At 43.5% G+C, this 24,422-nt stretch overlaps 1 long non-coding RNA gene across 1 annotated transcript; it reads left to right on the forward strand.

Moving 5' to 3' along the window:
* The first annotated feature begins 14,005 nt into the window (after nucleotides 1–14,005).
* Nucleotides 14,006–17,192, forward strand: LOC135189686 (uncharacterized). Its single transcript, XR_010308221.1, has 2 exons — nucleotides 14,006–14,082; nucleotides 16,780–17,192. It is a non-coding gene; the product is annotated as an uncharacterized LOC135189686 (long non-coding RNA).
* Nucleotides 17,193–24,422: the final 7,230 nt, after the last annotated feature.

A 24,422-nucleotide genomic window follows, 5' to 3' on the forward strand; every position in this document is an offset into this window, starting at 1 on the left:
AGTGGATTATTTTCCCAGCAGCACAAATGTTCTGGGATAAAATGAATCACTCTCTGGAAGATGTATCCTCTCCATTGACTAAAGAGGGAACCTAGACTACTTGTTTACAGTGCTTAGCTTTCAGACAGCTAATCATGGGTGAGAAGATCTACACCCTGAAACTATGTCAGCCCAGTAAAATGAAAGATGTCTGTAGCAGATGTCTGCCGTGGATAGTCTAATCTTAGTCCAGGCAAGAGCAGCAGCAGATGACATGCTACGAAGCTAGCATGTGAAAGCACTATGGCAGACACCTAGATCTGCTGGAGAGATCATACTCTGGCTATTAGAATCATAGAAGCAGTCAGGGTTGGAAGAGACCACAAGGATCATCCAGTTCCAACCCCTCTGCCATGCCCAGGGACACCCTACCCTAGAGCAGGCTGCCCACAGCCTCATCCAGCCTGGCCTTAAACACCTCCAGCCATGGGGCCTCAACCACCTCCCTGGGCAACCCATTCCAGCCTCTCACCACTCTCATGCTCAACAACTTCCTCCTTACGTCCAGTCTGAATCTCCCCACCTCCAGCTTTGCTCCATTCCCCCCAGTCCTGTCACTACCTGAGAGCCTAAAAAGTCTCTCCACAGCTTTTTTGTAAGCCCCTTTCAGATACCAGAAGGCCACAAGAAGGTCACCTGGGAGCCTCCTCTTCTCCAGACTGTACAGCCCCAACTCTTTCAGTCTGTCCTCATAGGAGAGCTGCTCCAGCTCTCTGAGCATCCTCGTGGCCCTTCTCTGGGCATGCTCCAGCATCTCCACATCCTTCTTGTAATGGGGGCTCCAGAACTGGATGCAGTACTCCAGGTGTGGTCTCAACAGAGCTGAGTGAAGAGGGAGAATCACCTCCCTCAACCTGCTGGCCACACTTCTCCTGCTGCAGCCCAGGCTCTGGTATTAGCATGTGCTGAAGCTGATACTGTCACATCTTAACAGCTACCATTACTTGGGATAACTTAGATTAGGTTAACCAAAGCATGACAGCACATGGTACAACTGTACCTTTCTTTTCCTCACTGAGGCATTGTGCTAATTTAACTTTCTTCAACATAGTGCAATTTGGATGCCTCCCTTTCTCTTCAAAGAAATTGGGGTATATTTAATGATCTGGGCTTATCTCCCAGTGTTGGGTTTTGGTTTGGTTCAGATTTTTCTGGTTGGTTTTGGTGTTTTTTTTTTTTTTATTGCATTTGCTTTTTATTGTGCTTATTTTATTTCCTAGTTTATCCATACCACTTTACTTTGGTTCATTCCCTATTAAAACAGGCCAAAGCTTCCTGTAACAACATTCTCAAAGCAAGTTACTCACAAAAGGTTCTGCTACAAGAGACACGGTAATTGCCCCATCAATATGACAACTGTACACTGCAGTTTTGGGATGATTGAGGAATTCAGTAACAATTGTACATAAGAGTGGCTGGTTTGTTTGTCAGTTTATTATGTCCTCCTTTTACTGCCACAATCACATCTGCAAACAATAATCTTTCTGTTTTGTCCTCTGAGCATTCAGTTACGGTTCATGAAAAGTTGCCATTTTATTCCTCTTTCCCCACTGCTCCCATCCCATAATCTGCTTCATTATTAGATTGCCTTTTCTCAACTTGCTTTCACATGTGCACCCTATAGGATACACAGCAATGATTTGTTTGAAACCAGCTCTTCCTCTTCCACAAACGTTCAGTGTTGAAACAGGGTTTTAGCCAGAGCCCTTTGAGGGCTTCATATGAACTACATTCATTTGCAACAAGACTCAGAGCTCTGGCAGACTTGGGTTAAGTATCACAGTATTATCAGGGTTGGAAGAGACCTCACAGATCATCAAGTCCAACCCTTTAGCACAGAGCTCAAGGCCAGACCATGGCACCAAGTGCCACGTCCAGTCCTGCCTTGAACAGCTCCAGGGACGGCGACTCCACCACCTCCCCGGGCAGCCCATTCCAGTGTCCAATGACTCTCTCAGTGAAGAACTTTCTCCTCACCTCCAGCCTAAATCTCCCCTGGTGCAGCCTGAGGCTGTGTCCTCTTACACAGTATCACAGTATCACAGTATCACCAAGGTTGGAAGAGACCTCACAGATCATCAAGTCCAACCCTTTACCACAGTGCCCAAGGCTAGACCATGGCACCAAGTGCCACATCCAACCTTGCCTTGAACTGCCCCAGGGACGACGACTCCACCACCTCCCCAGGCAGCCCATTCCAGTGCCCAATGACTCTCTCAGTGAAGAACTTTCTCCTCACCTCGAGCCGAAATTTCCCCTGGCGCAGCCTGAGGCTGTGTCCTCTTGTTCTGGAGCTGGCCACCTGAGAGAAGAGAGCAACCTCCTCCTGGCCACAACCACCCTTCAGGTAGTTGTAGACAGCAATAAGGTCACCCCTGAGCCTCCTCTTCTCCAGGCTAAACAACCCCAGCTCCCTAAGCCTCTCCTCGTAGGGCTGTGCTCAAGGCCTCTCCCCAGCCTCGTCGCCCTTCTCTGGACACGCTCAAGCATCTCAATGTCCTTCCTAAACTGGGGGGCCCAGAACTGAACGCAGTACTCGAGGTGTGGTCTGACCAGTGCAGAGTACAGGGGCAGAATGACCTCCCTGCTCCTGCTGACCACACCACTCCTGATGCAGGCCAGGATGCCACTGGCTCTCTTGGCCACCTGGGCACACTGCTGGCTCTTGTTCTGGTGCTGGCCACCTGAGAGAAGAGAGCAACCTCCCCCTGGCCACAACCACCCCCCCAGGTAGTTGCAGACAGCAATAAGGTCTGCCCTGAGCCTCCTCTTCTCCAGGCTAACCAATCCCAGCTCCCTCAGCCTCTCCTCGTAGGGCTGTGCTCAAGGCCTCTCACCAGCCTCGTTGCCCTTCTCTGGACACACTCAAGCATCTCAATGTCCCTCCTAAACTGGGGGGCCCAGAACTGAACACAGTACTCAAGGTGTGGTCTAACCAGTGCAGAGTACAGGGGCAGAATGACCTCCCTGCTCCTGCTGACCACACCATTCCTGATGCAGGCCAGGATGCCATTGGCTCTCTTGGCCACCTGGGCACACTGCTGGCTCATGTTCAGGTGAGTATCAATCAGCACCCCCAGATCCCTCTCTGTTTGGCTGCTCTCCAGACGGGCAGGGTAGAGGGGACAGGCTGAAGAGTGACCGCAGCTCACAAAGTAAGGGCTCATCAGCTGAATCCCACTCTACCTCAGGCAGAACTCATTTCTCCTGAGCTGCAACTTGTGCTAATCAAGGTGTTTACATTGTACAGGGATGTCATAGCTTGGATGAAAACCTACAAGTGTTAGCATGCAGACACAGAAAGCCTATGGCCCAATGCTGCTCTTTGCCAGCACTCAGGCTCACATTTTGCCTCACACAGAAAACTGAGACTGGAAACAGGTCAGAAGCATAAAAGGGGACAAAAATGAAGCTAAGTTCAGGCATTTTCTTTTGACTTGCTATTGTTATTTGTTTAAAATAATCTGACCAATTTGCAGACTAACATCAATAGGAAAATATTTGTGATTGACTGACAAAAATATGGTTGCATTGATGGAATCTCTGACTTAACTATAAAACAACTCATTGCAGAAGCCAGGATTTTCAGCTGATGCATACCTCTGCTCTGCTGAGACCCAGTTTTCTTCCTACAGCCACTGTACTAATTCTGATTTATGTCTGTTTGGGGAAAAACCCACAACAAAACCAAAACAACAACAGCACAACCAAAAGAAAAAAAAAATCAAGCAGATAAAAATAGATCTGTGACTGCTTAGCCATGATTCCTAAAGCTTTTACTGGGCATCTTCTTCACCTCAGTTTATAACATTCAGCATCTGTCAACTGTCCTGACCTATAATCCATGATCCCTGAACTAGAATCCATGATCATCAATAAAGATATTGAAGAGGACTGGGCCCATCATTGATCCTTGGGGGACACCACTAGTGACTGGCTGCCAACTGCATGTGGCACCATTCTCCACCACTCTCTGGACCCAGCCTGGGTTGCAGGCAGACATCAGAGAAACAATGACTGGATGATCTTGGAGGTCTCTTTCAACCTGGTTGATTTTATGGACCCCTGTTATCAAATGTATTGCAAACCTCTCCAGTGATCCCCTAAAAGTGTCATGCAAACTCAAAATTCCTACAAACTAAATGCAAGTCTAGGAAAGAGGGCCCAGATTTGTGCCTCCACTGAGGAGAGGCAGGCAGAATGAACTCCACTTGGCCCCAGCTGCATGGCCAGAGACTATGTTTGCCAGCAACCAGATGACATAAATAGCTCCGTATGCTGTCTTTGACTAGCAAAATGTGCATGGGACAAAAGACAGTTCATAGGAAACTGGACTTCATTAACTTTGCTGCTCCTTGAAGCAATTGCTATTGTAAAGTGGAAGACAAACTTTAGAGGAGAGGGGAAGCAAAACAATAAGAAAGAGTATTATATAGCCTGGCTTCAGAACAATGGTCAAGTTATTAAATTAAAACAATCTGGTCTCAGAACTTCCTAAACAGAACAAGAAAAAGGAAAACTTGGACTTGAGAATCACAGAATCACTATGGTTGAAAAAGACCTTTAAGAGCAATCCCAACCATAATCTAGCTTCCATTTATCTAACTATCTGCTACAGAAGTAGCAGACCCCTGTCCTGGCAGACTGATTCAGATGTGCACTTGAGATGTGGATCTGCAGAACCAGTCTGGAAATCTCACAAAACCACACTCTTGTTAAATTCAAGTGCTCTTCATTTCTGCTATCAGCTGACCTGCTGAGACTTGAATGTGAAAATTCATGAGCCATGGGAAGAGTTCAGCTAATCACATTTAGATTGTTTTAACAGTTTATTTTCGTTGGCACATTTTGGCTTTTCAAATGTCCTGGTTTATGAATCAACTTTTCCTTGCAAGGAGGAAACTCAGCTATATGCCACTGCAACCCAGGTACCATGAACTTGCTTTGCACAAGTAGTGTCCCATCAAGTTCAACAGAACTAGGGGACAGACCCAGTGTTTTTCCACAATTATTTCAAATTAAGCATCATTTTTTTCCTCCTCACTTTCAGGTAGCAGATTTTTAAGCAGATAAATTATTAATTGGGGAGGACAAGTCAATGCAATGAGACTGTTGAAGCCAGCAAGTGATTTTCTTCTGAGTCCAATGGGCTGGTGTTGTGGTAGGCCTGATGGGCCCAAAATAGGCTTGTACATGTCCTGCCTTGCCTAGGCATGTTTTTCTGCTCCACCAAAGGGGCAAGCGTGGGAAACGGACGCAAAAGAACCTCGAGCCACTGAGTCTGGCCTGCCCAGGGCCCTGTGGTAAATAAGGTACACACACTTAGCTTGTGCCTGCCTAGAGCAAGGCCTGTACTTTTCCCAGATTAGGGAAAAGTGAGCCTGTGGCTTTGCCTAACATGGTATGGTTTGGCTAACTGCCATCCTCATTGGCTCTTCTGTGTCCAAACGGCAATTAACCTTGGCCCACGTTGATATAAGGAGATAGGCAGGTGAACAACCTGCTTTTGCTCCCCTGCTCTTTGCCTGCTCTCTCTGCTGTGCCCAGCCCTGCTGCTGTTGCACACTGCCTTATTGCTGCCTGCTAAACTCCACTGCTGCCAGTTACCAGGAGCAGACCCTGGATGCCTGCACATGATTGGCTTGTGTGGTCAGGCTGACACCATGCTGAGACTGCACAGCATCTGCCTCTGCACTTGAAAGCCCTGCTTAGAATTCCTGGACATATACACAGATTGTCCAGAGGCCAGGAGACAAGGTCAGAGATTGTCTGCCTCTTTCCCCAGAAGCTGGGAAGATTCAAGCCTCAACATCCAACAAGACAGAGACCCCTGAAGGCATTTGGGCACTGTCTGGATGGTGGCTAAGCCCCACAAATCAGGTAATAATAATTTGTGAGTAAATGCTGAAATGCCTCTTTGCAATTCTCCATTGCCTTCTGCCATAGAGCAGAAAGAGCTTGAGCCCAGCTACTGGGCAAGCAGCATATTGACCACAAGCAGCATTGACCGCAGGAACCTTCTCTTCCAGTTCAATGAATGTTTCTATATTTTGCTGGTTATTACTAGATCTAGATATTATCCACAGAATGTTTCCATGACCATGTAAGAACCAAATATCATTAAAAAGAGTGGTCTGGGGTGGCAGAGTTCTGAATAGCAACATGAATAAACAAGATTAATTGCAGAAAATATCATCTCGCATTAATTAATTTCCCCCTCCACAACAGCTGGGAGTCAAGCAGATATTCCCTCTCTCAGGCAGAGGGACTGCAAGAAGCTGCCTCAGCAACTCTGAAATTTTATTCTGAGTAGGAATCAAGGAATGCAAGGAGGCCTCCAAAGCAGTCAGGGAACCAAAATTCTCAGGCTGAACTGTGTCCCCTCTCAGAGGACTTCACTCCAGAGTCTTGCCAAAAGAGATGTGTTCTGAAATGGATATTGCCAGGTTCTTAAAGAAAACCCCAGCCATAGTGCTAAGAAAACAGGCAGACAGATGGGGTGAGTTTTCCCTTGCAGTTCCTCTGAACTTCTGCAGTCATTTCACCCAAACATATATTTTTATCTATTAATACATTTTTGTCAGGCATCTTAGGGTAGATTTTCAGCTTCTCTGTGAAAGCCTCCAAGGCTATACATTTCATGCAGTCCCTCTATGAAGGAAAGTAGCTGATGACTTTGATTATTCAAGTTGGGAATACACCTGAGCCACAAAGCTGTATTCCATATTTAGTGCCTGAACTATGGGATCTATGGGATTATACACAAGTCTGAAGCTAAGCACATGCTTGCCCACATTGTTGAATCAGAAATCAGAGTTATGGCTGATCCGTGCCAAGATTCATATTCGTTCTGTTAAGGAAATAGGAACAAATTACAAACCTTACATCTGGAGGCTAATTTAAGCTTCCTTCACATTCAGGAAAAAAAAAATAAAGGATGGGATTTGATTGAATCCTTTCTTTTATTCACTATGAAAGGAATCTATCATCTATTTAAGGGCACATTATTTTCCCAGCTTATGGTACTGCAATTACCGGAACTTGTTTAAGTCCACTGTGCTCTATTATCTTTATGCATAATAGAATCTTGTCAGTAAAAAGAACAGATAGTCATGCTCAGAATTTAGATTAGCAAGTTGAAAAAAGAAAAATGCCTTTTGTATCACAGATGTCAAGATAAGCAATGGTAAAGCAGAGCTTTTCTTTTCTTACATTTAACCCCGAATGACTTAAGTAACCTCTTAGTTCTGTTTTAATCAGCTTTTACAAAGGGAAACAAAGAATATTAACTAAGGTGATGAGAAATAACTATTGTTGAGCATTAAAATGTGATCATAGAATCAACCAGGTTGGAAGAGAGCTCTGAGATTATCCAGTCCAGCCTGTCACCCAGCCCTATCCAATCAATGATGTTATGAACATGTTCCTGAAGACAATTTGCTATCCTTCACCTCTTCCCTTTTCTTCTTTTCATATTATATGTACCTTATATGTTTCCCACTCAGCAGACTATTGAGTAGAATCACAGAATCAAAGAGCTTGGAAGATCATTCAGTCCAACCTAGCATTCAGCACTATCCAACCGACTAGACCATGGCACTAAGTGCCCCATCCAGGCTTTGCTTCAACACCTCCAGGCATGGCGACTCCACCACCTCCCTGGGCAGCCCATTCCAATGCCAATCACTCTCTCTGTGAAGAACTTTCTCCTAACATCCAGCCTACACCTCCCCCAACACAACTTGAGACTGTGTCCCCTTGTTCTCTCTGAATTATCGCACTGAGGCAATGACCTAAGGAATTGGTTTTTTTTCATGCATTCCAAGGTTTGTTTTTTTCCATGATTTAAAGGAAAATCCAAGGAAAATAGGAAATCTGAAGCAGCCCACAATAGAGATTGCTCTTTCCTAGCTCTGTAACTGGAGCATTCAATTATTTTAGAATGATAATCATTATATGACTGCCATCAGATGTGGAGATTGGTTATGTGTTTTTATTTTGGTAGCTCTTCCCCACCTCTGAAATCCAAGAGCATCGTATATCCTGCAAGCCCATCTGTCCTGGCCTTTGTCTGTGGCTAGTAACTAATGTCAGAGTTAACTGTAAAAATACTGCTCTGGCTAAAATGAAGACTGACTCATATGTGTGGGACAAGGGAAAAGGGAATGAAGCTCTGTAAGCTGAACAATTGATTTGAGGGAACTGCATATGAAGAATGAAGCAAAATCCTAATGGGGCAAAGAATGCAACACAGCAATAACACTGGAATAGGCAGGTTAGTGTCTTGTGGTTACTCCAGGTTAATTAAATGCCAAATGCAGTGTAGACAGAATCATAGAATCAAGCAGGTTGGAAGAGACCTCCAAGATCATCCAGTCCAAACTAGCACCCAGCAATAGCCAAGCAACCAGACCATGGCACTAAGTGCATCATTCAAGCTTTGCTTGAACACCTCCAGGGACAGTGACTCCACCACCTCCCTGGGCAGCCCATTCCAATGCCAATCACTCTCTCTGCCAACAACTTCCTCCTAACATCCAGCCTAGACCTCCCCTGGTAAAGAAAAGAAAGCCTTCTGCACTCACTGGCACAGGTTTAGAAGCAGGGAAAGGTAAAAAAAAAAACCACACACAACAAAAATAAAGAAGAGAAAATGTCCATCAAGGGTGACAATCTCATTGCTGCTAAGTGCAGCTCACATCTGCTCTTCTGAGAGACAGTTAGAAAGCAATTCTACACGTGTTAAGCAAAACAACACTTGTCCAGTAGCTAATATGTATTCACACACATTTTGCAGTGGCTCCAGAGCACTCAGTGCTGTGAGGAACTGTGCCTTTACAGCAGGGACTGCCAGGATTGTTCTATCAGAGTCAGTCCTGTGCAGAGCAGGAAATGTTATAAATAAAAAGGCAATCGAGAAGTTGGCTGATTGCTAACCAATAGGTTGGATTGTAGAATGTGCTACAGTGCTTCAACTTGTTTTATTTCTCAATCTCTAGTTATTGTCTGGACTTGATCAGGCACAATAGAAGTATTGGTCTCATGCTTGAAAACAAGAGCTTAGGGGACCTGGCTCTGCCAGAGTGACCAGCTTCTGGAGACAGCCAGGAACATCATCGTGATTTCTCACATGGTTGTGGTCAGAATGTCCATACTTCAACTTCTGGAGTAAACATCTGCCTGTTGAGGAGGAAACATGACCATAACTGCCCTCAAGGACGTTCTATATTCACAAGTCTCAGCTGTGAGAGTACTGGGATTGATGACCTGCAAAGCCTTGTCCAAGACTTTTTGCCATAATTTTCCTTCTACTCACTGCAGGACTTGTTTTGGGGCTCAAGATTCAGGGCTCCAATCATTGTAAGTTATCACATTGCAGCATAAAATATCTGGATGCACAGTCTTAGCCCTCAAAAAAGATCAACCATAGGCTATGATTTCAGAAGCAATTGAATCAATTTAGTTGGTCACTATGCCAAAGGGTCTTATCTTATTCTGTTCTAATCAATTTCTCCTTCCTTGTCTTTTTTTCTTTGACTCCAGGCCCTGCTTCAGGTGTCCTATAAAATACATCCCTGAGTTGTCAGAAAACTATTCACTTCTTTTTGCAATGGGATTGTTTTTGCAATGCCACTGAGCTAAATCTCTTCACAGTAGAATGTGTTTGATGCTTGTCAGGGTCCAACACTCTGATTTGCTTCTGTCACATGCTCCACATGAGAAGCATTTAATATTTAATAGCAGATTTGCTACTTGACATTACATGAGAATTTAAATTCAGCACAAGGGTATGACAATGTGCTGAAGTCACCATGCAAGCACAGCATAGCAGTTGCAACAGAACTAAAATACATTAGTGATTCCCATTAGCAGTGCCTCTAACTGCACATTGGATGGGCCCAAATGCCAGGGAAGAACAAGTGGAATATCTGTCTTGTCTGATCCTTAAATTATAAGGGTTTGATGGTCAGTCAAAATGCTGCAGGTGATGTACTATAGGCACAGGGAATCCCAAACAAGGAGCAAGAAAAAGAGCAGAAGGATGAGCTGAATGAGAATGAGTGAATTAATCTGGCCTCATGAACTCACCATCCACAAGGATCAAATAATTCCAACCAAGTAATGTGAGGTACACACAATTGTAACCATACAAATTCTATATCATCTATTTTCCTGCCTCTCTACTGTAGTATAGCATTTGTATATCATCCATCACCAATTTCTGGAAACATGATCCCAAAACTTAATTTATCCCGCACAAGAAGTGGAAACCAGTTCTTATTGGTCATTGCTAATCTCTGCTGTTCAAATTGGAGGTAGTCCTAAGACTTTCTGGATACATCCTCATGGAAGATATCAGATGCTCATAGAGAATCCCCATGCTAGTGCTAAGTAGACTAATCTACTTCCAAAACCAACCTACTTTAAGCAGGAGGGATCTTTGAAAGACCTAATTTGCTCTGCTTTTCAGGTCAATTCTCTATGGAGACCTGAATCCACAGTTTCTGCAACATTGCCAACTGTGGTCCATGCAAGGAGTGACATCTTGAGCTGAAGCAAGCACAAACACATCATCAAGATGGCTTTGACAGAAGTTTTCCAGGTTTTCTAAGTTCAAAGTAAGACCACTAATATCAGTCTGCAGTAGCAGTTCTAGAGAAACTATGCACAAGTTTGTTAGCTATGGAAGTGATATATTAAAACAAGCAGCTCGTGGCTCTGCTCTCTTTCATAAGGACCATGAGAATGGTAGCAGAGAGTCCAAATTCACTGTTCTGTAAAACAACAAGGGGGAAAAAAAGTCTTTGCAGTTGGCTGTAGCCAGAACTTCATTTACTGCTGGCTTCTGGAAAGCATTTTCTGCTTACCCCATTTCCATCCTTAGAAAAGGAGAAGGCAAACCCACAGTTAGCAGACTGGTATCCTCTTTCTTCTCCATCTCCTACAGTTACTTGGAAGGGATAAGAAGCAATATGTGTGGTTTGATTTGCATTTGTACATATTTCCAAACACAGATTATTTTCTGTAAGTCCTATCTGTATTAACAGATTGAGTTCAGAGCATTTTAGAAAGGAGAAGGCTTCAAGGAGACCTTATAGTAGCCTTCCAGCATCTAAAGGGGCCAGGAAGGCTAGTGAGGGACCACTGACAAGGTCTTGTGATGACAGGATGAGGAGTAATGGTTTAAACTGGCAGAGGGGAGAGTGAAACTAGATGTTAGGAAGAAGTTCTTTGCAGTGAGGGTGGTCAGACACTGGCACAGGTTGCCCAGGGAGGTTGTGGATGACAGAAGCACAGAATGTGATCTGTGATCCACAACCTCCCTGGAGGTGCTCAAGGCCAGGTTGGATGAGGTCTTGAGTGACCTGTTCCAGTGGGAGATGTCCCTGCTTATGGTGGGGGATTGGAACTGGATGATCTTTGAGGTCCCTTCCAACCTAAACCATTCTATGATTTTATATGTTTCTCTGATTCTATAGACTTATGGGTCACAATATTGACAGAGCAGCAGGGGAGAGGAAAGGAGGGAGAGAAAGCCTGTCTATCACCAAAATATCACTCCAAGAACATGGATGCTTAAACAGCACAAGTTCATTTCTGAGAATGTAGAAATGATCTTTGAGATCCCTGCCAACATAAACCAACTTATGGAGGAAGTTCTTCACCACGAGAATGGTGAGAGCCTGGAATGGGTTGCCCAGAGAGGCAATTGAGGCCACATCCTTTGAGGCTTTTAAGGCCAGGGTGGATGAGGCTCTGGCCAGCCTGATCTGGAGTATTGTGTCCCTGTCCATGGCAGGGGGGGTAGAACTATATGATCCTTGTGGTCCCTTCCAATCCTGACTGATTCTGTGATTCTATTATGCTCATTAAGTGAAAGGGAAAGTGAAACATCTTGGACTTTGCCACCCAGTCTAGTAGATAAATGCTTTGGGCTTCTCTCTTTGCTCAGAAATTGGTACCTTCACCAATTAGAACATTTTTTGACATTGCTTGGTGACCTTTGCCATTCTATGCAAAGATGCAGGAAGTCACCAATGAAGTAACAGCAAATACTGCACTGAAATGAGAACAAGTCACTACAGAGTCCAGACCAGTAGAGTGTGATAAAAATTATAACCAGAAGTGCCTGGCCATAAGTTATCCAGGACATCTGCAGGGAGGTGGCAGACAAGACACAGGATGTATGGACATTGCTGTCTACAGCTACCTGAAAGGAGGCTGTAGCCAGGTGGAGTTGGTCTCTTCTGCCAGGCAACCAGCAAGAGAACAAGGGGACACAGGCTCAAGTTGTGCCAGGGGGAGGATGTTAGGATGAAGTTCTTGCCAGAGACAGTGATTGGCATTGGAATGGGCTGCTCAGGGCAGTGGTGGAGTCACCATCCCTGGAGGTGTTCAAGGAAAGCCTGGATGAAGCACTTAGTGCCATGGTCTGGTTGACTGGATAGGGCTGGGTGCTAGGTTGGACTGGATGATCTTGGAGGTCTCTTCCAACCCAGTCAATTCTACGAAGACCTGTGCCCTTCTGGACTAGCATCTTGCTGTCATGCAAGGTATCTAAAAAGGCAAACCACACCTGTGTTTATCTACTTTGAGATCAGGACCTCTGCCTTCATTTTTTAAGGATTGTGTGAAGGGAAGGGGGCATTAAAAGAAAATAATTTGTCATTGCAGTGCTTGAACGCAGCCCAAAACTTATGGCTGCAGTGTGTGCTTTGTGTAGTCACTGTTTGCCAAGAAGGACCTCTGAGAAAAGACAATAACTGTCACAACTAAGACAGCTCTAGGCAAATTCTAACTTTACAATGAGACCCACTGAAGCTCTTACTGCCTCAGGTTTGTTTTTTTTTCCCTTCAGTTGCTTTAACTATTATTTGTTGTACAATACTGGGGAAAATGTCTTCCCCTTGGGGGCTATCAAGACCTGTCCTAGAATTCTCGGGGCAGCGGTACAGTTCCCATCTCTGGAGAGATTTCAAAGCTATGGGGGTGTGATGTAGTTTTCTTCTCTAGAGACTTTAAAAACCTGCCTGGGTACATTCCTGTGTGAACTGCCCAAGTGGGATCTTGTTCTGGCAGGGGGGTTGGACTTGACCTCTGGGGGTCCCTTCCAATCATTAAAGTTCTGTGACTTTGTGAAGTGAGCAGAAAGGAGCAGCTAAAGATAAAGGAGCTCAGCCTAAGTGAGATGACCCAGCCAGCACCTGTGGGTAATGTTAGAGCAATGATCAATTCCCTGTCCTATCTAACCGGGGGGCCACCAGGCCCCCCGGCCTTTAGATCCCCTCCACCACTCACCCAGTGTGCACCATGGGGACTCACGGGTGATGATCCGAGGAGGATCCTTCTGCCCAATTGGGCAAGTTTGGGCTTGCTTTTCCTGGGGCCACTTATAAAGGGGTGTGGGTAGGGAGGGCTAAGTGGTAACACCTGGGGTGGGAGGAGACTCCAACAAAATGCAGGTGCTCTGGGTTTGGGATCAGGGGGAAAATGATGTGTGTGGTTGAAAGGGGCAGATATGGTGGAAAAGTGGAGGTGGTGCTGAAAGGTGGGAGATGGAGATGAAAAGGATTGTAGATGGAGATGGAAAGAGGAAGATGGGGGGAAAGGAAGGAGATGGAGAGGAAAGGAGGAAGATGGGAGGAAAGAGGAAGATGGAGAGGAAAGGAAGGAGATGGGGAAAAAAAAAGAAGGAAGATGAGGGAAAATGAGAGATGGGGGAGAAGTGGGAATAAAATAACAACACCACCCAAAAATGGTCTGCAAAACCAAATAAACAAACAAAAAAACCCCACTGTATAGGGTTAACCCTCCACGGGGAGTGACCCTGAACCTGACCCTAGGTGGTCCTGACCACTCCCCAGGGGTGGGTCTGAACACCACCAGATGATGGTTAGCCCCCTTCCGCTTCCTGTCCCATAAAAGCAGGGGGAATTCCTCTTTCATTTCTCTCTCTCTCTGTGCTCCCTGCCTTGGTCTTACCATCATCACCATCCTATATCTTGGTTTCTCTTTGTTTCACCCTGTGGCCATCACAATCAGGTTGTATTGATACATTTTGTATTTGCTGTTTTCCTTTCCCTATCCTTTGTAGCTTCCCTACCTCAAATATCTCTTTTAAGTTATCATTAAACTCTTCTTTTTTAACTTCTAAATCGAGTGAGATTCATTTATTTGGGTGTGCTTACCTTTCTCTTTCTCTCTAATCCCTTTCTTTTGGGAAAGGAGGGGGAAGAGGGAAAGGCTCTCTATAAAAATTATTGTTGGTTCTATCAAATTTACCTGAGTCTCTGGAAATTTAAACTCGAACTGAGACAACCACCCAGGTGGTCCTGATCTGGCAGGGGAGTTGGCTTAGATGATCTTTTGAGGTCCCTTCTAGCTCCAAACATTCTGTGATTCTGTGAGAAGCAAGTTAGGAAATGACAGCATGTGGGCTGCTCATGCAAACTTAAATCATCTTCCTCTCTTTACAGTGAAAAATGTAATTACATGACCATGGAGCATCTATGTCACAAACCCCTTCCCCCAGCAAAGAACAAAGCAAGGCAGGGTTCTTACCAAGTTTCCAAGACACTAGTTGATGTAATTTCCTTTAAATATTGGACTAGACCTTGCACTTGCTCTGTCACACCTCTCTTCAGTCACACTGGGCACAATTCACCCCAGAAAAGAGTAGAATTGGATATGGATGGTTTGAGGACTTGAATTCTTCTATCTCCTGCCTCTGTTTTTTTCAGCTAGAATCTAATCATTGTTTTCTTCTTGAGCTCTCTTAGAGTGAAAAAAAACCCAAAACCACAAAACAGCAATGCAAGAGAAGTAAAGTCTCTGACAAAAATTGTGCAAGAGTGGAATGTCACTGAGCAATTTAGTTAATCTAATAGCTTAAACTCACCGATTTTCCTAAGTGCCTTTTTAGTGAGGTTTGGAAATGGATCTGCTTTAAGGACAAATTAAAGCCTAAAAGCCCTTTTACATGAAGCTGGTGTTATTAAGGAACCTCTTCACATTCAGCAATGTAATCTTAATTGCAACAGGGTTTTTTTAACATGTAATACAACTGGATTTCTGTTGAATGTGGTTCTTTTAGGTCGTTAAGCTGTATGCCAGCACTAGGCATGGGTGTGCATTGCCTTGTTATCACCTGTACATCTTTGCTATACTGTCTTTACCCACTAGTTATTTCTGGGGTTTATTAGACTGTCAAGCTTGAGTCATCAGCTTTCTGTCTTAGATTTGCCCAGAAATCAGCTAAAAGGATCAAGGGCTTAGTTTGTGAGATACCATCACAACTAGCAGAAAAACCTCCTTCATTGTAGTCTGGGCAGTGAGTGGCTGGAGAGCAGTCTTGAGGAGAGGGACTTGGGGGTGCTGGTGGTTGAGAAGCACAACGTGAGGCAGCAGTGTGCACTTGCAGCCCAGAAAGCCAAGCAGAGCCTGGGCTGCATCAGGAGAAGTATGGCCAGCATCTGTAGATATTGCAGATATCTGCTTGCATATTGTGCTAAGCTGTAAATATAAAGCTCCATTCTAATTTCCAGCTCTGCTGAGTCTAGTCTGGGTGATTTTCTCAAGTGTAGGGGGGTGTGTAACACCCAAACCATCACAGGTTTATGTTTGTCCAGCCTAGACAAAAACAGGTGTAGAGCTCATATTGGGACTGATGGCATTTGGCTTGTACAAAGCATAAGCAGCCCTTTGTTGTGATACTGCTAGTTCTGGCATGGGATGAGCTGCTTCTTTACTGAGACCAAGGTCTTATGAAACTGGGAGAGATTCGCTTCTCCAATTAGATGTGCTTAATTTACTCTCAATGTCCTCTTTGTCTGTAAGAAATGGCCCATCCATCCAGAAAAACTGTTTCTGTTGTGTAGAGTAAAACTCAGCTGAATTCATAATAGGAGCTGTTCTGCATCAGTTGTCTAGTTAAAGATGAACCAAGGAACCGCACTGTTTGCCAAGACCTGAGTTCAAAATGCCTGCGTCTCCCACCCCCACACACAACTGTTGGTGGTGTTTTAGCAACCAAGCAGAGTGGGAAGCTGTACACTCACTTCTTCTCCAGGGACTAAGATGTGCAGATGTACATCTACTGGTACTATTTCCATGTGTGTGGACAAAACTAGGGGACAAGTCCATGGTCCTCAGAACTAAAATGTAGCTCCTGGAATCTTTTGTCTATATGAAGTAGCTACATGTATTGCCTGCCTCAGCTGTGCTGCAAAGGGACTTAGTGACACCTCTAAGAGGTAAAACAGTTTTTACTTGCTGGTTGTAATGTGCTATAGCTTGCATCTACGCTCAGATGTTTCTTCTAGGTATGTAAAAACAAATGATCCAGTTGTTTCTTTCCTTCTTCCTCTTCCACTACTCTGGAAACCACAGGCTGAGGTTTCTCTGAACTTCTGGTTAGAATTTGTTCAGGGCAATGTGTCAGAAAAGCAAGGCATGAGTAAGTCTTCACAGTAACATCATCAAGGAGATGCAATTTTGGGGAAAAGAGCAAGTCTCCTTAGAGGTCCTCTAACTTTGACATATATTTTTTCCCACTTCTGAATTTCAGTGACATGTCATTGGGTTCCCAGTCATTAAACACACCTTTCTCAGCAGGAATCTGTCACTGTGCTCAGTGACGATCTGGACCTTTTTCTCTGTGCCAGTACTTCATATTTGCATGTCAACCTGCTTCCTCTTTAGGTATCATTATATCCATCTGTCTTCCTTATCATTTTTTAGGGGTGATTCCAAAGTCTCAGGTGGAGAATGTGGACCCCTGTGTGTATCTTCTATTGAAGCCTGAAGAGGTGACAACAATTGATCTGCATATGTCTCCCACTGGCCCATTCTGATGCTGAAGTGTGGAGCAGCCATGAAGTTTTCACCTCTCTCCCCAGCCCCACGTAAGCATGCTGGTAACTAGAGGCTGGTTTTGAACAGAGCTCATGTAAAGAGAATTGTTTTAATGCTTGCCTTAGTGCACATGATCCATGACTGAGCACCTACACCATATTGATGTGGTATGCTAATTATTTTTACCCCAGATGCTCTCCTTAATGCTGCCGAAAGCCACAACAAGACCTTTATGGCTTAAATCCGCAGAGGGGATAAGTGCTATGAAATAAACCAGAGATGAGATGAACAATCAATAAGTACTTGTGTGAGATGAAAATGTCTGTTCACAGAAGTTGATCTGCTATTCCACATTAATTTCATACATTAATTCATCAATTTAGTATTCCTTCTGGCATCCCTTTTGCACACTGCTCTCCTGCTCCTTTTCCTACAGTTTAAAGTATCTTCCAGGAATGTCACACTTGATTCTTAAACCTCACTGACACTTAAAGCAAAAAAAACTTGGTCTTGCCAAAAAACTTATTAAACAATTTCTTCACAGTCATTAAAAATGATCTATGCATAAAAAAATGTGCCAGACTTAAAGGTAATTAGATATTGTAAGTGCTTTTTCTGTCACTTGCATTGGCCAAGGACTAATTAATAGAGGCCCTAATTCTCTTCTCTGTGTCAAAAAGGTATAATGAGGGCTTCTTTTTTTCTAGGAATTTAATTTATTTATTCATTTTTTGACAGCATCTCTGACTGTAAAAGAAGAAAAAATCCTGTCACGTTGTGAAATAATAACATAGTTCATTCTATTATAGAATCATGGAATCGGTCAGGGTTGGAAGGGACCACAAGGATCATCTAGTTCCAACCCCTCTGCCATGCCCAGGGACAGCCTAGCCTAGATCAGGCTGGCCAGAGACTCATCCAGCCTGGCTTCAAACACCTCCAGCCATGGGGCCTCAACCACCTCCCTGGGCAACCCATTCCAGCCTCTCACCACTCTCATGCTTAACAACTTCCTCCTCATTTCCAGCCTGAATCTCCCCACCTCCAGCTTTTCACCCTTCCCCCAAGCCCTGTCACTACCTGAATGCCTAAAAAGTCCCTCCCCAGCTCTTTTGTAGGCCCCCTTCAGACACTGGAAGGCCACAATAATGTCACCTGGGAGCCTCCTCTTCTCCAGCCTGCACAGCCCCAACTCTTTCAGTCTGTCCTCATAGCAGAGTTGCTGCAACCCTCTGAGCATTATTACACTATATTATTTCTGTATTATTCTAGATTATTCCATTATAACCTCTTTATTCAGCACTTGGTGTATATATATATATTATTCTATTATTTCTATATTGCTCTATATCACATTATTCTAAATTATTCCATTATAACATCTTTATTCTTCACTTGGCATATATATAGATACATATAGATTATTCTATTCAATTATGCCCTATTACTTCTATATTATATTATTCTAGATTATTTCATTACAACATCTTTATTCTGCACTTGGTATATATATATAGATATATGTAGTTTATTCTATTCTATTCTCTATTATTTCTATATTATTCTGTATTATATTATTCTAGATTCTTCTATTATAACATCTTTATTCTGCACTTGGTATCAAATAATTTTTCAGAGCTGTTGTTTGACAATTTCTGTCCCCTGTAAGTATTCCTTCCTGGAAAATTGTTCTCTCATTAAAAAAAAAACAAACCAAATATCCATTGGGAGTGCATTTGAAATGCACTGCTCAATATGTATCTTAGTGGTCTTCAAAGTATTCAACGAGTTCAGAACAGTCCAGGAGGCTGCTCAGTGAACTAGCTGAGTTAAGCTCACTAGGGAACACATATGTGTTTTTACTCATCGTGCAAGCTTTGCTGGACAAATGGCATTATAAATTTAACCTTAAAGTGTAATATGGAGTCAGAACAGCTCATACAAGGAGGCTGATCTCTGAGCCCTGTGTTATGGCTACAATCCTCTTCGTGTTGTCTCAGGCACAAAAGTCAGTGCTTACCTAGAACTGATTATCAGGGCAGAACTGGAACCTAATTATGGAGTTTAATCCTGATCGTGTAGTCTCAGACACAAAAGTCAGTGCTCACCTAGAGCTGATTATCAGGGCAGAACTGGAACCTAATTATGGAGCTTGTGCTGCAGCCTATCACAATAGCTGTGAATTAGCATCCAAACTGAGATTGAATGCATTTAGAAGAGAAATGCTTCTGGCCCTGCCGTCAGAGTGTATGTCCAGGCCAGGCATAAACTCAGTGACATCCAAATCAGGACAGCATCTCAGTGCAGTGTCAGCAGTTCTTGGTGTACTTGCTTCTGTTTTTCTTTTGTCTTCTTTCTTGTTCTGTGCTTCTTTCCTGTGCTTGTGCAAGAAGCAGTCATTAATCTGAGAATACCAAAGATGGAGTTTTGGTAATCCTACGTTCACTGAGGTTTGTGTGGGCATCCAGGATTACACCAGCTTCTTGTCATGGTTTTGTTTAAACCATGGCACACAAGGAAATTATATAGATTTCATTTTTGTCCCTAGCTTGATTAAAGTGGGAAAGTCTCTAAAGTGTACTTTGCAGCAAATTTGGTTTGGCTGTCAAAAAACACAAGCGAAAACACTCCTGCCCTGAGGATAACACATGACAATATGGGGAATTCAATCCAAAATTTCTCCATTTATCCACTGTGGAACTGTAATTCTTATGTGTAAGTGCTGATATTCAGAAATACTACTCCTTCGTCAACTCAGAAGTAAAACTGCACTCCCACAGCTTGCTTCCTTGTTTCCTTTTCTTCCCACCCATCTCACAGCATGAATGCTGCTCTGGAGAATGCCTCATTGTTAGGTTCTAAAAGCAGCCTCAAAGAAGTGAAACAAAAGGCCAAAACATATTGTCACATCTTCTCTTCCCTGCTCTTCCCTTCCCTTCCCATTTTTTCAGTCATTTGTGGCATGTTTCTGTACTCCCATGTTTTCTTTCACTCTGTCTAACATATTGCTAAGTCCAATCAGAACTGCTTGTGTTGAAGGCTGACAGAACACCGATCTTCTCTATGCAAAAGATGAAAAGCAACGTGTTTCTTTTCTAACAAACTTCTCTTTAAGTTCACCTTCAGTCTAGTGAAAGAGACAGGAGGGCAAGATGTTGGTTTGCCACTTAACTGAGAACTTTTTTGTGTTGAAGAGATACTGCTCTGTGACAAATCATCCTTTTCTAAATAAAATTACCTTTATTGATTTCATTTAAAACTCTTTATTGTCTCAGCTAAAATAAATTGAATGGAACTGCTACAGCTCAGAGGAGTTTATCACATCACGAGAGCATTAATTTCCTAGATGACTGCATCTTGGAATTACATAAAAAAGTTCAATTCAAAAGTGTTCAAAACAGGAATGGACTTCAGTAGGACCACTGAGAAAAGGCTTCAGTCCAAAAAAGTGCTCATAGGTCTGGTCAAGATGTGCTCCCTAGAGTGCCATGAGACTTTGGTTTGTTTTGGAAGATTAATTATGGCGATGAATTCTAGACCATTGACCCTATTTATTGTCCAAACTGTCTTCTCCAAGACTCCTTAGGTCCTAAGAGACTGCACCACTATTATAAAACCAACAAATATGTTGTGAAGGACTTTCATAGAATTCATAGAACCAACCAGGTTGGAAGAGACTTCCAAGGTCATACAGTCCAACTTATCGCCCATCCCTAGCCAATCAACTAGACCATGGCACTAAGTGCCTCATCCAGGCTTTCTGCCCTGGGAGGGAGGCCAGAAGGGTGGCTACAGCTGGGCTTGTAGTTATTTTCCTTATGTAAAGCAGATTTACAGTGGAACCGAGTTGCAGATCCTTGCACCTTGAAGAGTTTGCCCTGTTGCCCCACCAAGTGTGGACTTTGGGCTGAGTGCTTTGCTGCTATGAAGGAGCAAAGATGATGAAGGGAATGGAACATCTCTCTTACAAAGAGAACCTGAGGGAGCTGGGGCTGTGCTGCTTGGAGAAGAGGAAACCGAAAGGTGACCTCATCAATGTTTATAAATATGTGCAGTGTGAGTGCCAGGAGGCTGGAGCCAGGCTCTGCTGGGTGATGCCCAGTGACAGGACAAGGGGCAATGGTGGAAGCTGAGGCGTAGGAAGTTTCATTTAAATGTGAGGAGGAGTTTTTTTCCCTTTCAGGGTGACAGAACCCTGGAACAGGCTGCCCAAGGGGGTTGTGGATATTTCCCTCTCTGGAGATATTCAAAACCACCCTGGCTGCATTCCTGTGTGATCTGATGTAGGTGACCCTGTTCTGGCAGGGGGGTTGGACTGGATGAGCTTTCGAGGCCCCTTCCAGCCCCTGACATTCTGTGACTCTATGAACAACGTTGCCTGCAGTGAGGTGCAGACTCGATCTAAAGCAGGTACTCAGACCATACTTCACAGATATACTCCCCAGATACTCAAAACATTCCTTTTTTAAACTTCAGACCAAAATTTCTGATGAAATTCTGATACTGGTTGGCAGTACTGGGAACACTGGCACAGGCCTTGTTTTTTTGCCCATCTAGTGTGGACTGCAAGAGAAGATATCCAGCCAGATTGAGAGAGAAACTATGAAAGCTTCTTCCCAGATCACTTGCACATAAAATTCTGTTGCTATCACTTTGATGCACATTCACATCAGAAGGAATGTTGAAGCCAAGGACAGAGTGTGCCAGCTGCTGCTTTTAGCTCTTAATTCAATAGGACATAATTCATTTCAGTGTTTGACAAACTGGGATCTTTAAAGGAAGTTGTTTAGTTCTGTGTTATTGGAAGTGGCATTTATATATTCTGGATGTTTTCTTGCGGTTCTCTTTTCCTCTGTAGTTTATTTCTCCGGTACTGAGTTTTCCAGAGCAGAAGTGGAATAAACTCAAGCAGTGATTTACATGTTAAAACAGAGACCATTCTAATGTGATTTACATGTTAAAACAGAGACCTTTTTAATGCTGAAAACTGGTATATACTCTTTTTTTTTTCCTTCTTTGCTTTAAAATAAAAGGAACTTAATAGATCATTTCCTTAATCCTTGAAAGCTTTATCCAATGTGCACTTATATGAGTCAAATGCCAAATGGTTTTCAGATCAACCCTTTAACCATCAAGCAATGGGACTCTATGCTGTTGCTACCACCCAATGGTATTATTTGCACATCTCTAATTGTTCTATTTCCTCTGAGATTTGTTTACCAGTATGTGTCTCATACAGTTGGGTTGGAACTAGATGATCTTCAAGGTCCCTTCCAACCCAAACTGTTCTATGGATCTGTAGAACAGCAAATAGCATGCAGGGGCTCATGCAGCGATGCACAGAACTTAGTGAAACTGGTTGCATTAATCTGTCATCCTACCATGGACAGAGTGGCTGAAAAAATACCCTTGGCTCTCTCTGCCTATAAGTCTGTGATCACTCTATACTGTGATCACAGAAGTGGTGGCTGTTGTGAAATGGGGTTGGTCTTATTCCTGATACTTTCCTTATGCTAATCTTCATTTTTAGTGGCTCCCTGAAGAGCTGGATCAGAGAGCTAACTAACTGATACTCTGGCAGGTTAATTATAAGCTGGATCAGTTCCTGACCCAACAAATTATGTGGGTACATGAATTGTACTAGTGCTAACATTCCAGAAAAAGCTGGAATGTGAATCTGAGAAAAAGAAATTAAAGAAGGAAACATTTTTTTTCAGCCATTCTTCAGGGTATAACTATACTTCCTTCAATCAATCCTGTGATTTCCACACAGGCTTGAAAACTGAACTTGCCCATTGCAATCAGTCAGCTCCATTTCCTATACAGTTCCATCAAAAGCATCCCTCCTTTAAACGTTAGGCTCCTGTTGCTTCATTGCCATACAGATTGTGACTAACAGATGAGCTTACCGTAGCTGCAGCTCTCATTATCACTGTTAGCCAAAAGGATTAGGAGGAGATACAGAAATCCTTACCTAAGGTACCATGTAAGCATATAGGTATATCTGAGTAGTGCAACGTTCGGAAATAAGGAATGTTATCACAGACTCACAGGATGCACTGGGTTGGAAGGGACCTCTAGAGGTCACTCATCCAACCCCCTGCAGTAAACAGGGATATCTCCAACTAGATCAGGTTGCTCAGACCCTTCAGCCCAACCCCCTGCAGTAAGCAGGGATATCTCCAACTAGATCAGGTTGCTCAGACCCTTCAGCCCAACCCCCTGCAGTAAGCAGGGATATCTCCAACTAGATCAGGTTGCTCAAACCCTCATCAAGCCTGGCCTTGAATATCTGAAGGAATTAGGCCTCCACCACCTCCCTGAGCAACCTGTTCCAGCATTCCACCACCCTCAGTAAAGAACTTCTGACTAACGTCCATGCTAAATCTACCCTGCTCTAGTCTACAACCATTGGCCCTTGCCTGTGGGCACTCACGCTGTTCTGTTGGAAGGGTGATGCAAGACACTGGGCTCACTGGTCAGAGGGCAAGGCTGTGTTTTTAATATGTCCTTCAACTTCCATTGTTATTCAGCTCAAGCACATTCTACACACTCTTGCAAGGAGATGTTTTAAAGTTCAAGGAGCTTTAGGAGCACTGACTATGCAGGCGTGGGTGCTGGTTGTTTGCAACACAAGTAAAATGGGGCAGATTATTCCAGAATCTATTAAGGTTTACATAAAAGACAAACCCTGTTCATTTTGACAGGATTTAGTTCAGCCACTTCTAGTAAATTAACAGGGTGTAATATTAGCTTGTTCTGGCACATCCTGGGGAGCTACAACTGTACAAGTATAAATCCATTCCAAACTCTGACATGCAAAAACGCTTCAATTGTCATTAGCCAATACCACACAAAGAGACGTTTAACAGTGCCTATAAGCATAGTAATTCCACAGGGATGCACAGCTAAAGAAACACAGCCATTAACCAAAGCAGAGGCTTTCTTAACACTTAAATCCATTTATACTTACTCTTTCAGATTCAAGGCAACCACCAATTAATCAAAGTGTTAAGGGGCAATTTTATGACGTTTAAATGCTTTGTGCATTATAATATTGTGACTGGGAGTTTAGAATTGTTCCAGATGTTGAAAACATCCTCTTATTGAAATGAAAAGAAGTTCAGAACTCTATTGTACCCCATCAGCCTCTATTCAAACCAGCTTGTCTAACACTGACCCTAAATCACTGATGTTTGGAGACATGCCAGGAAAAAAAAAACAGTCTCCTGCTAACCTCTCCTCCTCTATACAAAGTTAGATGTTTACAATTAAAGAGTCTCCAAGAATGATGTCAAGGCACCAGTTATAAAGTGGAAAAGGCAAAAACAACTTCCAAATGAGCATGCAGGATCAGGATGAAGAGAATATGTGTATAGGTATGTATGTATGTGTGTATATATATATATATATGTATATATAGTGGCCTTCCAGTATCTGAATGGGACCTACAGGAAGGCTGGGGAGAGACTATTGACAAGGTCTTGTAATGACAGGATGAGGAGGAATGAGTTTAGACTGGCAGAGGG

This window comes from Pogoniulus pusillus, chromosome 33, assembly GCF_015220805.1.
Source record: "Pogoniulus pusillus isolate bPogPus1 chromosome 33, bPogPus1.pri, whole genome shotgun sequence".
Lineage (NCBI taxonomy): Eukaryota > Metazoa > Chordata > Aves > Piciformes > Lybiidae > Pogoniulus > Pogoniulus pusillus.